Consider the following 19,394-nt stretch of genomic DNA (forward strand, 5'->3'; position numbering starts at 1 on the left):
CACAATCACACTATTGAACAACTTCAATGTGCAGTATTAGTGCAGATTGTACCTACCAATAGAACTGGAGACATTAGCGCTCGTTTATTATTATTGGAGCAGCGATACATTTACACATGGGGGACAGTAACACCGTATGGCCTTAATTTGGAGGTTGAGTGGGTGTGAAGCATTGACGCGCACGTTTGCCTAATGAGCTCAAAGGTATTTAATTCGTGAGCCGTCGTGGGGGACGTGTAACAGTTTCCGGGGGTGCGATTCCATGGCGGAAGTCCGGTCGACTACCACCCGGTGTGCAGCCTGATGCAGTATTATTAGTAAGTGTTATTTAAAATATTTGCTTGCATGATTAGATACATTAAAGTCTGTAGACGGTGATGATTGTTAATGTTGTTACAGCTATGGTTCCTCCTGAGGAAGGAAACGAAATGCCGATCAGCATCGGGGAACCGGCGATTTGATGTTTTCAAACTTGGACACACGTTTCTAGCCTCCTTAATCTGTGGGTTTTGGATATTCCCAGTGATATTTGTTTTCCACAAGGAACATCAATGTGGTTGGAGGAATATTCCAATTTTTCCATATAATTGTATATGGTGTAACTCTTATAGAGCGGTTTCAGCTATAAAGGACAATGGATACAGACTATACGCAGGTTTCTAAAGACTTATGGAACCAGCGCTCATGATGAGCTCATTGGTTAATTGATGAGCTTCAAAGTGATATATGTATATTGCATTAATCTGTGATGAGCTGTGTCATCTCTGTGAGAGGCATCTATAGTTGTATATTAATGGTATGTACATAGATGGGGGGCAGATGAGTGTGAATGTCTGAGTGAGGCATTACAGGGTATGTAGGTGTGTATGAATAATTGACATTTATTGTGAATAAAAGCAAAGGTTTTTTCATATGTTCTAGAGTCTTTAGTAGTTATGTATTAAAATTGACTCTGGTTGTTCTAAATTAATCCCTATAGTTAATTAGTTGGTCCTAATTTGGCTACCAAATTTAGCCAGTGATGCACTGAATATCAGCGTATAGCTGGTCATATCACACGATATAACCGGCAATATTTAGCAGGAGATAACCGACCAGGAGCCGTTTCTGGCCGGTTAAATGCTTTTAAATATGGTATATGCTACAGTTAGATCTGATGATCCCCTTGAATCCAAATAAAATGTCTATCTCATTGCAGCCATGAGAAAATATAGTAACATAGTAACATAGTAGATGACGGCAGAAAAAGACCTGCACGGTCCATCCAGTCTGACCAACAAGATAAACTCATATGTGCTACTTTTTGTGTATACCTTACCTTGATTTGTACCTGTCCTTTTCAGGGCACAGACCGTATAAGTCTATCCAGCACTATCCCTGCCTCCCAACCACCAGCCCCGCCTCCCACCACCGGTTCTGGCACAGACCGTATAAGTCTGCCCAGCACCATCCCCACCTCCCAACCACCAGTCCCGCTTCCCACCACCGGCTCTGGCACAGACCGTATAAGTCTGCCCAGCACCATCCCCGCCTCCCGCCACTGGCTCTGCCACCCAATCTCGGCTAAGCTCCTTAGGATCCATTCCTTCTGAACAGGATTCCTTTATGTTTATCCCATGCATGTTTGAATTCCGTTACCATTTTCATTTCCACCACCTCCCGCGGGAGGGCATTCCAAGCATCCACTACTCTCTCTGTGAAAAAATACTTCCTGACATTTTTCTTGAGTCTGCCCCCCTTCCATTTCATTTCATGTCCTCTCATTCTACCACCTTCGCATCTCCGGAAAAGGTTCATTTGTGGATTAATACCTTTCAAATATTTGAACGTCTGTATCATATCACCCCTGTTTCTCCTTTCCTCCAGAGTATACATGTTCAGGTCAGCAAGTCTCTCCTCATACGTCTTGTAACGCAAATCCCATACCATTCTCGTAGCTTTTCTTTGCACCGCTTCAATTCTTTTTACATTCTTAGCAAGATACGGCCTCCAAAACTGAACACAATACTCCAGGTGGGGCCTCACCAACGATTTATACAGGGGCATCAACACCCCCTTTCTTCTGCTGGTCACACCTCTCTCTATACAGCCTAACAGCCTTCTAGCTACGGGCACTGCCTTGTCACACTGTTTCATCGCCTTCAAATCCTCAGATACTATCACCCCAAGATCCCTCTCCCCGTCCATACTTATCAGACTCTTCTCGCCTAACACGTCTCCCGTGGATTTCTATTCCCTAATTTTGACTAAGTTTTAATGTTTGGGACGTTAAGAAGAATTATATAGTATTGATAGTCCCCACACTTGCTTTGGTGGACTTCAATTTGATTATTTAAATATCAAGTGGCATGCGTGTAAGTAAACTAAACAACTTTATAGCATGCTTCTCTAAATATCTGCCAAAAGCTGGCTGAGTTGGTGCTGACCAAAATAAGGAACTTACCTATTGTCCAATCACAATATAAAAAAACACTTGATAATTTTCCACTCACTGCTAAAACAACTGCAAAAAAATACTAATGCAAATAGAGTACAACAGAGGTGGAGGGACATTTTCAATATAACATCTAAATTCAACTTTGGATGTTTTGCTGAAAATGTCCAAATATCAAGTGGTGAACATAGCAATTTTCAAACCAGAAAAGCTTCTTATCTTTTGGTCCTAGATGTGTTGTAGACACTTTGTGCTCAGTGCGTTTTAATTTTGTGACTATTTTTGATTAAAAAACCGTTCAAGGGAAAAATGCACAAAACAAGCCACTGGGATGTCTGGGGACCCAGCATTCGTAGTAGGCTGGCCACACAGACATCCCAGCAGAGCAGTGGGGCACCCTAGGGGCTGCTGCAGTGGATTTTACATAAAAGGTCCCAGGCACACATCCCCACCTTATACTGTATGGGGAGCCCTCCAAAACCCACAAAAAACCTTCTGTATCCAACTGTACATCACTATAATAACCCTTACATCTGCAGGTGTGACCTATATGTGGGTACAGTAGGTTTTTGGTAGATTTTGGAGGGCTCACACTTTCCACCACAGTTAGAGTGGGATATGGGCCTGGGTCCCTTTCTTTACAGTGCACTGCACTGACCACTACGCTACTCCAGGGACCTGTTTGTTGCTCTAATAGGACCGGTCATAACATCTGACACTGTCATAGAGGCTGGCATATATGGTTTCTTTCACATCTTTGGGGGATGGAAGGGGGTCAGTGACCACTGGGGAAGTAAGTGGGAGTCATGTCATAATCCCTCCAGTGGTCATCTGGTCATTTAGGGCACCTTTTTGAGAATTGGTCGTGATTGAAATAGGTCTAGACCAAAAAGCCTAACTATAAGTCATGGACGTTTTTGCTTTGTTCAATCATGGCAGAAAAACATCCAAGTTTTGGGAACATCTAAATCCCGCTCCAATACACCCCCTTGTGATTTGGGTGCACTGCAGATGAACTACATAGAAAAATGTCTTAAAATGGGTTTCAAAAATAGTAGTTTGGACATTTTGTGGAAAAAAATGTCCATCTGCTGCTTTGTGCCGGGTTTTGGACATTTTTCTCTTTTGAAAATGAGCCCCTAAATGAACCGTAGGTTTTGATTGACAGAATGTATCATTTTCATTTTTTATAAGGAGATCTAAAAAGATTTTCGGTTGTTCTTTTTCGTTGTTTACATTGGTATTTCTTTGCAATTGAATTAACAGCGAACAAAAAATCATCAAGGGCATTTTTTTGTTGGCCAGCAGTGGCATTATACCCAAATATTCAATGCCAGACCATCTCCGGGCTCTGGCATTGAATATTTGGGTTTATGCAACCAGTTATCACTTATCCGCTTAAGTGCATTATTCAGCACTTAACTGCCTAAGTGAAACTGGATAAATATAGGACTGCGTTATATGTGGTCTAATTTGTCCAGTTAACTTTGGCAGTTAATTGCTGAATATCGGCACTTCATATAAGTGCCGCCTCTGCCTCTGGACCTTCCACAAAATAGTTGATTTTCAGTTTGGCAGTTAGTACCTCAGCAGCACTAACCAGTTAAATGCTGTTGAATATTAGCTGAAAGCCCCCCCACAAGCAATTTAGTGTGCCACCAGCTGGTGAAATCACTTTGAACATCACCCCCAAGTGTTTTTCATGTTTTGATTAGACAAAAGTTAACCTCTTTATTTTGGTCAGCACTGACACAGCCAGCTGTAACAGGCAAAGGCTGGGTCTCCTGTAAGTGCTTGGTACTTACCTGTTTCCTTCTGCGTCTGGGCACAGACCCTGTGGAATCTGGTAATCTGGTCTCTTATGGCGCAGGTACCAGTATACTCCTTTCCCTTCACACATGGAATTTCTATTCATAAGGATTTCACTCTGCTATCTGTTTTATGTAGAAAGTTTATTTTGTTTGGCTCAATTCCCTCTTTAACATATAGCACAACCCCCCCCCCCCCCCCCCACACACACACACACACACACCTCCAATCTGATCCACTCTATCATTGTAATATAATTTGTACCCTGACAATACAGTGTCCCATTGATTGTCCTCCTTCCACCAGGTCTCTGAGATGACTATTTTATCTACCTCTCCATTTAGTGCTATATACTCTAACTCTCCCATCTTATTTTTTAGTCTTCTAGCATTTGTACATAGACACTTGAAATTGTGTTTTTTGTGTGCATCTACAAGCTGCTTAGAAATAGACAGGGATAATTTATATCCATTACTCTGCTCTCCTCTTAAACACTCCTGGCTTTCTTTCACTATTGTTGAAACCTCTCTGTTGGGATTCCCTAAATGTCCTGTTTCAATAGTATCCTTCAAGGATACTCTACACCGAACCATGCACTACATAAGTACATAAGTACATAAGTACATAAGTACATAAGTAGTGCCATACTGGGAAAGACCAAAGGTCCATCTAGCCCAGCATCCTGTCACCGACAGTGGCCAATCCAGGTCAAGGGCACCTGGCACGCTCCCCAAACGTAAAAACATTCCAGACAAGTTATACCTAAAAATGCGGAATTTTTCCAAGTCCATTTAATAGCGGTCTATGGACTTGTCCTTTAGGAATCTATCTAACCCCTTTTTAAACTCCGTCAAGCTAACCGCCCGTACCACGTTCTCCGGCAACGAATTCCAGAGTCTAATTACACGTTGGGTGAAGAAAAATTTTCTCCAATTCGTTTTAAATTTACCACACTGTAGCTTCAACTCATGCCCTCTAGTCCTAGTATTTTTGGATAGCGTGAACAGTCGCTTCACATCCACCCGATCCATTCCACTCATTATTTTATACACTTCTATCATATCTCCCCTCAGCCGTCTCTTCTCCAAGCTGAAAAGCCCTAGCCTTCTCAGCCTCTCTTCATAGGAAAGTCGTCCCATCCCCACTATCATTTTCGTCGCCCTTCGCTGTACCTTTTCCAATTCTACTATATCTTTTATGAGATACGGAGACCAGTACTGAACACAATACTCCAGGTGCGGTCGCACCATGGAGCGATACAACGGCATTATAACATCCGCACACCTGGACTCCATACCCTTCCTAATAACACCCAACATTCTATTCGCTTTCCTAGCCGCAGCAGCACACTGAGCAGAAGGTTTCAGCGTATCATCGACGACGACACCCAGATCCCTTTCTTGATCCGTAACTCCTAACGCGGAACCTTGCAAGACGTAGCTATAATTCGGGTTCCTCTTACCCACATGCATCACTTTGCACTTGTCAACATTGAACTTCATCTGCCACTTGCACGCCCATTCTCCCAGTCTCGCAAGGTCCTCCTGTAATCGTTCACATTCCTCCTGCGACTTGACGACCCTGAATAATTTTGTGTCATCGGCGAATTTAATTACCTCACTAGTTATTCCCATCTCTAGGTCATTTATAAATACATTAAAAAGCAACGGACCCAGCACAGACCCCTGCGGGACCCCACTAACTACCCTCCTCCACTGAGAATACTGGCCACGCAATCCTACTCTCTGCTTCCTATCTTTCAACCAGTTCTTAATCCATAATAATACCCTACCTCCGATTCCATGACTCTGCAATTTCTTCAGGAGTCTTTCGTGCGGCACTTTGTCAAACGCCTTCTGAAAATCCAGATATACAATATCAACCGGCTCCCCATTGTCCACATGTTTGCTTACCCCCTCAAAAAAATGCATTAGATTGGTGAGGCAAGACTTCCCTTCACTAAATCCGTGCTGACTTTGTCTCATCAGTCCATGTTTTTGTATATGCTCTGCAATTTTATTCTTAATAATAGCCTCCACCATCTTGCCCGGCACCGACGTCAGACTCACCGGTCTATAATTTCCCGGATCTCCTCTGGAACCCTTCTTAAAAATCGGAGTAACATTGGCTACCCTCCAGTCTTCCGGTACTACACTCGATTTTAGGGACAGATTGCATATTTCTAACAGTAGCTCCGCAAGTTCATTTTTTAGTTCTATTAATACTCTGGGATGAATACCATCAGGTCCCGGTGATTTACTACTCTTCAGCTTGCTGAACTGACCCATTACATCCTCCAAGGTTACTCCTGGGCGACTGTTGTCTTTCCCCACTATTTTAGTTCAATCCTTTAGGTGCTCACTGGCAGCAAGCAGGAACTCGTTCCCCTTGCTCGTGCAGGCTCGGAGTCTTCCCTCCGACACAACTTTCTGGTTCACTGAACAGGAAGTTGCGTCAGAGGGAAGGCTCGGCTAGTGCAATCAGGCAGAATGTGCTGCTGCTTGCTACCGGAGAAGAACCAAAGGATTTAAAGTTACCAAAGGGGTTGAGGGAGTGAAGTGACACCCCCTCCCCCTGATCGCCTGGAAGGAGAGATGCCAGGAGTCTTCATTGTATGGCTAGGGGATCCCCACCAGCCACATCGCCACTGGCATAAACGGTCATGCAGTTTTACAAAAGGCTTTATCCGCACATAAAACTAGCTTTATGCACAGAAAAACCTTTATAAAATTGCCCCCTAAATGTGTAGAAATAGGTGCTTATAAGAAGTTGGCTGCCACAGTTATTTTACACTCAGATAACTCAAATATTCAGTGTCAGTATCTGGTGAATATCTGGGTATGCCACCAGCACTTATCTGGGTACCAGCTATATTCAAAACATATCCAAACAACTACCCAGATAACTTACCAGATAGAGATAGGCCAGCCTTTTTCTGCTTCATCTGAGTAGTTACCTGTTTAGAGACTGAGGCCCAACTGCACTAAACCTAACAAGCCAGCAACATGGTTTTTATACCAGTTCTAACTGGTTTAGCGAGTAAAGAGAAAAAAAAGGTTCTCCAAGCTCTTTTCCTATCATGGTAGCAGCTATTATAAAGAGCTAATTACTGGGGGTCACGTGATGCCTGCTACCTAGAAGGCAGCAAAGAAGAGAGGCTCCGCAATCCTCCCATCTATATCAGCTAATAGTACCAGACTAACAGGCTGCGATTTGGGGGAGAGTCGTGGCTAGAGAAGAGGACTCACCTTGGCAGTCGATTGAGGGAGTCCCCCGCGAGGTATGCCCACCAGAGCCCCCAAAAAGTTGTCTAAAGCAACGAGTAACCGCATGGACAAAATGGCGGGGAATCACCTAAGCAGGCAACACTGGTGATTCCAACAACAGACTGGGCGCAGGAGATCTCCCGGTCTGTATCGGCAGCACTGGAGGACAAATTAAACAAATTGCAGTCCGCTGTAGACGAAATAAATGAGAAGTTTGACTCACATACGACCCGCATCGCGGAGGTGGAACACCGGATCTCCGCCAGAGAAGAGGAGGCGCAGGCCGTTGCAGCGCAAGTCGCCACTCTTCAAAAGAATATCACGGAGTTGCAAGAGAAGGTAGAAGAGCATGAAAATCGGGCGCGACGAAATAATCTGCGGGTGATCGGGCTGCCTGAAACCGTGTCCGACAAAGGCCTGTATGACTTCTTTGTAAAATGGCTACCAAACCACTTAGGCCTGGCGGAACAGGAGGGCTATTTCTGCTGTGACAGAGCACACCGTATTGGAGCACGAGGCGAGGGGAACACAAGACCCCGGACGGCAATAGCCCATTTCATAAACTGGCAGGCGAAGGAGAGGATTTTAAAAGCGGCAAGAATGAAGGAAGCGCTCCTCTACGAGGGACATCGCTTGATGCTATTTAATGATTACTCCATGCGCGTGGCCCTAATGAGGAAGGCAATGGCGCCTATATGTACTGCTCTTTACAAAAAGGGGGTCAGATTCGCGCTGCTTTATCCGGCCAAGCTGAGGGTCTGGGTGGATGGGAAGAATCAGCTGATAAACGATGTGGCTGGAGCGAAGGTTTTTTTGGAAAAATGTAACCAGGAGAAGGCTGCAGAACACCCAGAGCCGGAATAGCAGAGAGCTGTGGACAGGGACGGTGAGGCATGATGCAGAGAGTGTTATCGCCATGCTGACAAGGGGACTGCGGACATTTTGCCTGGCTTCGAGAGGCTAAGAAGTGAACAATGTCTACTGATATAGCAGGAAGCCAGAGCACAACCTATACTCAAGATCCCGGGAAGAAACGGAGTGGGGACCAGCGCAGTACCTGAGAGAAAATGCTTATCTGATCATCTCTGTGAATATGTTTCTGTTTTTCCCTTTTGGGGTTTGTTGGGCAGTTATGAGACAGTCACAGTTTTAGAAAAGGGGGAAGCAGAAACAAAAACAAAAAAAAAAAAAAAAAAAAGTATGGTTTGGTATTGTTTTGAATTAAACTAGTTAGGGTGGGGGGAGGGGTTGGATGTCCTTTCTTTAAGCTGTTGTGGGTAGGTGAAGGATGTGGGGAAGTACTTTGGGAGGGAGGGATAGACAGGAGATGGGGGGGAGGAGGGAGCGAGGGAGGGAGGAGGGTGGGGAGAGGAATGAGTGTGTGTGTGATTGGTGTGTGGAAGTGAGTGGAAGAGGGGTGGGCAGGGGGGGAGTAAAGGGAACACAAAATGGAACTAAGATTCAGGCTCTGATCCAAGGAGGAGGGGGACGGAGAGGAGTGTGGGAGAGAAATGGAAGGTCTCTGAAGGGGCGGCGAGAGGGAATTCACTGGCTTAGCTGGGAGGCCAGTGAATGGAATACTAACATAATGATAACAAGGAATCCCAACTATGGTGCCAATGGTTAATCTGAAAGTGGTCACTCTTAATGTAGACGGGCTTCATTCTCCGGTTAAGAGAACGAAAGTGCTCTCCTGGCTGAAAAGGGAGAGATCCGACATAGCTTTCCTCCAGGAGACACACTTGAACATAACAGAACACCAAAAACTCCGGAGGAGTTGGGTAGGAGAGGTAGAATATGCTTCATACAACTCTAGGCAAAGGGGGGTGGCTATTTTGATACATAAGCAACTGCCCTTTAAAACACAGAAAGTGATTGCGGATAAGGAGGGTCGATATGTGCTGGTACTGGGAGACCTCTGGGGACAGAGTATCTTACTGTGTAACATTTATGGACCCAACATTTACTCCCATAGATTCTTCTCAGAGTTAGTGGCTAAAGTGGTGCCCTTCCCGGACTGTCACATAGTGATGGGGGGAGACTTTAACTGTGTAGCGGACCAGACGGTGGATTGTAAACCCAGGAAGCTAAGGGGGGGGAATTGGGGGAGCAGAGGGGTAAATTTTTTATCATCCCAGCTAGGGCTGGTGGATATATGGAGACTTTTGCACCCACACGATAGCGAATTTACCTTCTATTCCCACCCGCATAACACCTACTCCCGGATTGATTATCTGCTTACCACACCATCTCTGCTTTCTAGGTCCTCTGGGGTTCACATAGTGGATTGCGCCCTTAGTGATCACTCAGCAGTTACTATGACAATATCTTTTGCAGGGGGAAGGGAAGAGAGGGTGTGGAAGTTTCATCCTTCACTGTATCATGACAAAGAATTCAGGGAATACATACGAACTAAGTGGATAGATTATCAAACATATAATCAAACAACGGATGTAGATGTCGGCATGTATTGGGAAGCATCGAAAGCGGTGATGAGGGGTCACATAATAGCTTACACCGCGGGGAAAAAGAAGGAAAGAGAGGCAGACCTGCTGAGACTGTCTAGTGAATACCATCAATTGAGAAGAACACATATAGGTACTATGAATGCAAGAGATCGCTCACGCTTATTAGAGGTTAGACACCAGATAGACGACATCTTGAATCAGAGGGCGCAACGGGATATATACTTCCAACGTTTTAAACTATTCAAATGGGGGAATAAAGCTGGGAAACTACTGGCAACACTGGTCAGGCCATATCGTAAAAGGCAAACCATTACAGCTATCAGGGATGAGGCAGGGATAGAACACACCACAGATAAACATATTACACAACAATTCGTCACCTATTACAGCTCCTTATACGGGGCAAGAGGGTTTGACTCCGAAGCATGCGAGGGGTTCTTTCAAGATATTTGCATACCTACACTTACACATGACCAATTACAAACCCTTAATGGTCCTATAGTGGAACAAGAGATCAGACAAGCCATCAAGTCTTTAAAGCTGACCAAGGCGCCAGGACCAGATGGCTATGGCCCAGAATATTATCGAATAATGGTGGACTTGGTGGCGGGCCCCCTGGGAGATTGGTTCAATGGGATTGTGGAGAACAACTTACCTATACAAAACAATATGGCCCATATAGTACTAATACCAAAGCCGGGCAAAGACTTAAATCAGGTGGGCTCATACCGACCCATTTCGCTGCTAAATCAGGATATTAAAATCCTGGCTGCCATAATGGCTCGGCGAATGAACGGGGTGATCTCTTCCTTGGTTCATGAGGACCAGGTGGGATTTGTCCCGGGAAGGCATGCCTCGATGAATATTATGAGAGCCCTCCTGGCTATACAGGAATGTAGGGGCAGAGGGGGCCTGGAAGGGATTGTGGGGTTGGATATGGAAAAAGCGTTCGACAGCATTTCGTGGCAGTATTTGTTTTGGGTCCTGAACCGTTATGGCATATCAGGGGCATACATATCTTGGATTAAAGCGCTTTACACCCTCCCTGTGGCCAGATTGCTGCTCAATGGCACACTTACAGAGAGTTTCCCCTTACAACGGGGAACCCGGCAGGGATGCCCCTTGTCACCGCTTCTTTTCTTGCTAGCTATAGAACCGTTAGCAATAACAATCAGGGAAACAAGGGCCATGAGGGGGATCAGGGTGGGCAGAAGGGAATTTAGAGTAAATCTATTTGCAGATGACATCTTAGTATACCTGGCTAATGGGCCTAGGGATCTCCCCCGGGTGCTGGCAATAATAGGTGATTTCGGGGATATATCGGGGCTGCGGGTCAACTGTTTAAAATCAGAGGTGCTCCCGTTATCAGGAAGCACTACAGACCCGGGCTGGTCGGGATTGCCAATACCCCTAGCACGAGGAGCTATGAGATATCTGGGAATCTTTCTTAGTGTTAATACATTGATATTCTACAAAAAGAATGTGGTCGATATAATAGAAAATATCAGGAAGCTGTGTGACAGATGGAAGCACTTGCCGCTTTCCCTGATGGGCAGAATAGCCCTAGTTAAAATGGTTTTGCTGCCAAAGATCTTATACCCATTACAAGCGGCTCCCATATGGCTGTTAAGGAGAGACGAACGTTTATACCGATCTATCATACGTTCCTTCATTTGGCAGGGGAGGGGAGCACGGATAGGGCACCAGAAGCTCTCTCTGAGTAAGAACGAGGGAGGCCTGGCACTGCCTGAACTACGCCTATATAACGTGGCGGCACTTATGCGAATTATTTTTGAGGGAATGACGGGTACTTATCGGTTTTTGCCGAGCGGAGGACTGGAGGATTGGAGTGCCCCATGGTCATTCATAAATCTTATACATATGAGGCCTAGTAATATATATGACACAGCAGGGAGATTGACCTTTCTGCAACCTCTGCGGAGGGCGTGGGCATGGTGGAGAGGGCATCAGAACCGAGCACCAGAGGCATCTCCCTTCCTGGGGTTGGTGGGCAATGCAGATTTCCCGGCAGGCCTAGGATATTCTATATTTGACAAGTGGAAGGAGAAGGGATGTGTGATGCTGATCCATCTCATGGCACAAGGGCAGGAACAGTTAGAATCCTTTGATCAGCTGAAGGAGAGGTGGGATTTCCCCAATAAGCATTTACTACAATATCTTCAAGCACGGCATTATCACACTTCTTTACAACGGATACACGGAGATCGATGGCTGTGGGGGCCAATGGACAAGATTTTATTGAGTATACCGTACAAGGCGAACAGCCTATCCACATGGTATAAAATATTGCAGATGCATAGGCCTCTGGGAGGGATGGAAAGATTGATGGACCAGTGGAACAGAGAGTTGAATAGAAACTACACGATAAAAGAATTTAGTAAGCTTTTTTCCAATATCTATGATATGGTTAAAGTAGCAAACCTGCAAGAAACCCAATACAGGATATTGCACCGAGCATACATTACAAAGGCTAAGGGGGCAGTCATGGGACTCTGGGGAGAGGGTCAATGCACCAAATGCCAGACAGGGTGGGGGACTTTTATTCATTCCTTTTTAGAATGCCCGTCTCTTTCACTGTGGAATCAGGCATTTCAGGTGATTAAACAAGTCACAAATAGACAAATAGAGTGGGATTATGCAACCTTACTGTTGGGAGACCAAGACCTTCTGATTGCCCAGGGCCTTCCTAAGTCACATAGGAGATTTATATATACATCCCTCTTATTGATCAAAAAGACCATTCTACAATTTTGGATACAACCAGACCACCCCCCGGTAGAAGTGTGGTACAATAAAATGAGAATGGTGGGCGAGAACGAGTGCCGTATCTATGCCACCTCAGCAAAGCTTGCTATCAGGCAATATCGTGGTCTGTGGACAGCCTGTTTAAAAGTGCTACCTTTACAGGGCAATGAGGGAGGGGGGGGGGGGGGAAGGGAATGGGAGGGTATGAGGGGAGCGTTTGGGATAGCTGTTGAGTTCTGGAGTGGGATAAAGTGCTGAGTGTGTAGTATGATTGGGGAAGGGGAATAAAACAGAAAATGCAGTGTGTAGTGCGAACCAGGCCAATGATTTATGGTTAGATGTTTTGTAAGCTTCAAAATGGAGTCTTTATGTGTTACTGTACATACATAACTGGAAGTTTTGGATATGTCTGAGTGAGCACTGCTGTACTGTGTTAATAAAAATAAATATAAAAAAAAAAAAAAAAAAAGAGCTAATTACTATACAAATGTGCATGCAAGGCGATGCACAGTCATTTTCTGACCCGATGCACAGAAGCAGTCCCTACCTTTACTGTGGAAAATCTAACGGGAGGTCTGGATCTCTTGGTAATGCCTGGCTGGGGCTGTTGTGAGCTGTGGACCATCTGTTGCTAGTGCTGGTGCTGGTGCAAGGAAGATGATCTGCCGGTTCTCGCTCCTCCCAATGGCCGGCAGCTTGCAGGTCTAAAAAGAGCACTTGATTTTTCCTTTAAAATTAGGCCCACGGGCCAAGGATGTTGGGGATTGAGGAAGTTCAGCCAGCTGTTCTCTGGAGATTCCTGCTCCCAGCCTCTCTTTCTCAGCTCTCTCTCCCCTCCTTCCTGTAAGGGAACCTGCAGTGGGATTCAGCTCCCCAGGAAGCCTTACAGGCGGGCATGGAGGCTTTGGCCAGAGAAGTGAGGAGAATCTGGAGTGACAGCACTTTTTCCACCGATATCAACATAAGGAAGCGCAACAACTCTACCAGCTGTCAGATCCTCGGAGCACCAGGAGAAACTAAACAAAAGAAAACAAAAAAAGGATACCTGCTTTCATACACGCAGCTTGTCTGCATGTAGGAAAGCCGTCTGTAGCATGCGCGGAGCAGCCACGCTTAGCGACTTGGCTGTTCTGCACATGCTCAGCTGGCCAACTGGCTTCCCCCATCGCCTGCAAATGAGCTGATCACAAAAGCAGTGACCAGCTCATTTGCATGCAATTTGCTTTGGGAATCCCTCTGTATTTCCAAATCGGTAATACACACAGACTTTTAATGGGGACCTTTGTGCATCTGGGCCTGAATATCACCAGTAACCAGGTAAGTGGAATCTCCACCCAGACTCTGCCCCCAAACCATCTGGGTACCATCTGATAGTGCTGAGGTAATCTGTCTGGCTTTTCAGCAGCATTATCCAGATAATGCCATTGAAAATCTGAGTATGGATCCAGGGAGCAAGACTTATCAGGGTAGAAGCTGCTCATACTCTGCTATGTCCCACTGAATATCAGCTCATCACTTTTTAATGTTGTTTTGCTTAGCAACTGAACTAGGAAAGGTTGATAACTATACAACTAATTAGCTCAGATGGATTGTTAATTATACACCTAACTAAACAGCTACGAGATGGCTAATTATATCTCACTGCTAAAATATTCCTCCTACAACATCATTTTTAGTTAGCCCCAAGGCTGTTCTTAGACTTTACCATTCTTAGGAAAAACAAAGTCTTTGAAAAGAAGTTAAAAACAGAATAAACTGAAAATTCTGACCAAGTGGACCCTTGTTCTCAAAAGCTTATGCTTCAGTAAATTGGTTAATACAATGGTTCTCAGACCTGATCCTAGAGGCATCCCAGTCAGGTTTTCAGGATATCCACCATGAGGCAGTGCATGCAGATCTCTCTCATGAATATTCATTGTTGATATCCCAAAAACCTGAGTGGCTGAGGTGCCTCCAGGACCAGGTTTGGGAACCGCTGGGTTAGTCTCGTTGTTTTCACTACTACAGATTAACACAGCTACCTCTCCGGAAATTTCCATGAGCTGTTATTGTAGGTACAATCAACCACATTTACAGTGAAAGTATAATAGGAAATGAAATTTTCAAAAACCATTTACTTATTTGTGTCAGACGCTCAAGGATAGTCTGGAATCGTGAGCCCTTGGGTCACTGCTGAGGAGCGGCAGCGGCAGGAGAATCAACCCAACAAGAGACAAGGCAGAACACAGACGGTCAGATACAACCAGGACTGGAACAGCTGGACTGAAGCTGCAGCTGAGGCAGCGCAAGCTGGAACAGGCAGGGCAGGAAACAGTAGAATAATCCAGAAAACCAGCAGGGTCAACAGGCAGGCAGTAATCAGTAGAATAATCCAGGAAACCAGCAGGGTCAAAGGTAGGCAGTAATCAGTAGAATAATCCAGGAAACCAGCAGGGTCAAAGGCAGGCAGTAATCAAGAGAAAAAAACAGAACCAAACAGAGTCTTAGGCAGGCAGGAATCAAGAGAACAATCCAGGAAAACAAGCAGGGTCAAGCTGACAAAGAAAGCTTTCAGGGCAGGAACCGCAACAGACCAACAGGGACAAGAACTCAACCGAAGACCTCTGTTGCCAAGGCAAAGTAGAAAGTTTCTAGGTGGTTAATAAAGCCCATCAGCAGCTGAAGCTCAGCTGCAGGAATCACAAGGAAGCTACAGGTGAGGCTAGCTGCCAAACTTCAAACCAAGTCTGGAGGGCTAGAATATCTGGACAGGACTGGAATGAAAGTCTAGAATGTGTAGGGAGACAGCAAGACAGTCTATGGCAGCCACCGGTTCTGGCCACCAGAGGGCGAGGTGAGCACTGCCAAGGAAAGCAGTCACAATTGTGACAATCTGATAGCTTGACCCTTAGAGGTAGGCACCACTTTGAAGTCAGTAGTGTACTGTGGGGCAGGAGCAACTGGGATTGCTCCTGCCCTGACACTAGACACCAGAGAAACTCCGAGTAGACTTTGCTGATTGGTCCGGTTAGGGGAAAGGGTTTGGGGAGGGGAGTGTCATCTAGATCTGTCAGGGGGTATCATGAAAGATGGGGTTACCTATGTGATGCTAGGAGACTGGAGAAGGGGGTCTCCAAGAACTGGCCCGACCTAGGATATTTGCATTGCTGCAGCCAGAAACACCTAGAGATCAATATTCAAATGGCGTGTCCATTGATGTCTGCTATTTGCCCAGATTAGGAACATTTTCAGCAGAGCAGCAAGTATAGGTGCAATTCTTTAACTGGACTCCCCATTTTAGGCTCCCTGATGCCTATTTTATGATGGCACCTGGGCCACCTGGGCATAACTTGACATGAGCCTGATTTTAGACCAGCTATAGCCATAACATAACTGTGGTCACATATATGCGGCAAAGACACACAAGTTCAATGACAGGTTGTAGCAGCCATTTTCTGAAGGCACCTGCAAAGGGCAGAAGTGAGTAGGCTTCTCTGCTGCCCCAATCTCCCTACTTGGACCACCAGAGATATCAGGTAGGCCCAGGGTACCTATCTGAACCAGAGGGGGGTGGTGGTTTGGGGGTGCATTCCAGGAGAGGGGGGTTGTGTCTCACACTGGCTGGGGGTAGGGGGAAGGAAGAAGGGGGCTTTTTCAGGGGCCAGGAGGAGGATCAGGGGCTTATATTATTTTTTTAAAAAGGTTATGCAGGTCCCGGCTGATATTCAGCTGGGACCCACATAACTGTCTTATGTGGGCCCTGGCTGAATATCGGCCAGGAGCTGTATAAACTCCGGAATCCAGAGCCTTTTCATTTGAGCCCAGATATTCAGTGCCAGTGTCCAGACATGGCCCAGCACTGAATATCTGGGGCTAATCTAGCCGGCAGCAGTCAGTGTTTAAAAAAAATGTTGACTGCCGCTGGCTGAATATTGGCCAGGATGTGCCTAACTTGCCTAGTACGTAAATGCTAGGGGGTGTACATGTGGGCAGAGTAGTAGGACATTGACAGAGCTCCCACTTACATGTGTAAGTTATTTATTTATTTATGTATTTATTTATTTGTTGCATTTGTATCCCACATTTTCCCACCTATTTGCAGGCTCAATGTGACTTACATTATGCCGTAATGGCGATTGCCATTTCCTGAGTGAGAAATACAAAGTGGTATTGCATTAAAGTTCATTAGTGACAAGTGAGTTAATCAGTTAAGTAGAGAGAGTTCAAATCCGGAGTGTGAAATAAAGTGGAATTGCCTTAGAGTTCATTGGTGACAGTAGGTGAAGCAATCAAGTATAACAAGTTCGGTTATATCCAGGTCTAGTACATGTTTCGTTGTCTGGTACTTAGGATGGATCATTGTGGTATGCCTTTTTGAACAGGTTGGTTTTTAATGATTTCCGGAAGTTTGTTAGGTCGTGCATTGTTTTTATGATGTTTGGTAGTGCATTCCATATTTGCGTGCTAATGTAGGAGAAGCTGGATGCATATGTTGATTTATATTTTAGTCCTTTGCAACTGGGGTAGTGGAGATTCAGGAATGTGCGTGCTGACCTTTTAGTGTTTCTAGTTGCTAAGTCTATGAGGTCTGACATGTAGACCGGGGCCTCGCCGTGAATAAATAAATAAAGTGCTGTATTTAGGCACACAAATTTACACCTGCTATTTACATGGCTTACTACTTTAAAAGCACACTGGGACAATATTCAGAAAAAGACGCAACACGGGCCATGCTTTGGCGGTGGTCCACCTGCCTCAGAGGTCAAGAAAATGTCCCAACTTTCTTCTTCAGGAAAAATAACAATAAACCATACAGAAGATAAGTCTTCAATAAAACATCTGCATAATCACAGGGAAGAAGTTTCTCAATGGACTGAAAATCAAAGTGTCTTCACTTGGATGTTTAGTAACGCAGAAGTAGGTGTTATGAAAACAGCACACTTCCTGTGCACCTACTTTTTACACATATATACAATCACTCAATTTTATAAAAGCCCTTTTCTGTGTACAAGAAAGTCCTTATAAAATTACCTCTATTATGAACTACATTACAAGGAATATTTTTCATCCTTACGAATAAATAAAATGTGGCCTTAAGCATAGCACTAGTTCAAGTTCCTCCTTTCAGGACTGAATAATGTAGCCTGACTAGGGGCCAACTGAGTGAAAAATGTTTTCTCCAGAACAGATTGAAGCCATCAGCTTTGGAACGTTCACCCAGATTTCGAGTTTTATGGCCAGTTTTCCTTCTAGGACTGTAATCCTTGCTTCTAAACAATCCTTGCTTGCAAACTGATGGGCCCTGCTGCGCACCAATCCAGAAATACCGCAGGAGCCTGGCGGTTGTTCCTACCCCCAGCACACGCCATTTCCGGCACTACAAAAATATTTTCTTTTTTATAGCGCCAGTGCTTTCCTGGTGGTAATCGAGCAGCGGTAGCAGCCGGGTTAGAGTGGGAGCTATTACCACCACCTCAGTGGGTGGTGGTAGGTGCTCCCCTCCCCCCCCCCCCCCCCAAATGGCTGCATGGTAAGTGGTTCACTTACCACACAGCCGTTTCTTTTCCAGATAAAAAGACAGCCTTTTATCCGCTGCGGTAAAAAGGGGCCTCAGCACGCGTAAAAAACACGTGCTGATGCTAGTGAGGGCCTCCTTTTACCACAGTGTAGTAAAAGGACCCCTGAGGGACTGAATAAAATCCCCAATTTCACTCTCATTCTTCTCTGACTCCGAGGCATTAAAGGGATCTAGAAGACACTGCAAAATCACTGATTTTTTTCCCCTTTAAATTAGATTTAATTAATTTTATAAAATTATTGTGCCACACACCATCAGTTTGCAGGCGAAGAGCTTATCTACTTAATGGCCATTGGCAAGGTATCCAAAGAAAGCAACAATTACAGAGAAAATGCTTTTCATAAAATCATAGAGAGAAACAAGTGACTATACCTGTAGTTATGACTTTTGTATAAAAAAAAAAACAATGTAAAAGTTCTGAACACAGTCACAAAAAAACACATTTTATTTCATACTGCATGAGATATGAGAGCAAACTTATTTATTAACAAGGTCCCACATTCCCTTTTCAAAACATACTCTAAAATGCGCAAGAATTGGGCATGACTCACAGTGCATTCTTTGTGTTTTTTAAAATGATGGGAAAATGCTGTATTATTTAAGAGCAAGGCCATTTTCAGCTGAGAAGTTCTGAAGCAGCTCCAAGTGTTTTACGGAGGAAGACTATGCATTACTTGGCAGCAAGGTCATGTACTCTTGAAAACAAAAATCGCATCAATTAGGGATGTGTGCAGGGCAAAAAGTTTCAGTTTATGTGGCCTTTTTCTTGTCTTTCAGACTTTTTGTCTGTTTCACACATGTCATGTGTTTAAAAAAAAAAAATTCAACACACTTTAGAACTCACCAATAAGAGGGAACCAGAAATGGTGAACAATCAAGGTCCACAAAAGGTTCTTCATGGAATCAAAAGCCTGGGTCCAGTAGAAGATAGGGTGGATTCCTCTGCTGGCTGCAACCCACTGTTCTTTGGGGTTAAAACCTCCAATGCTGGCGGCCATCAGGTTTTAACTGCCCAAAACCAGAGTCTAATGTGGAATACCAGATACCAGGGGAACTCAGAAAGAAGACTGGAAACAGAAGTACAGGGCACTCAA

Source organism: Microcaecilia unicolor, chromosome 4 (genome assembly GCF_901765095.1).
Source record: "Microcaecilia unicolor chromosome 4, aMicUni1.1, whole genome shotgun sequence".
Classification (NCBI taxonomy): Eukaryota; Metazoa; Chordata; class Amphibia; order Gymnophiona; family Siphonopidae; genus Microcaecilia; species Microcaecilia unicolor.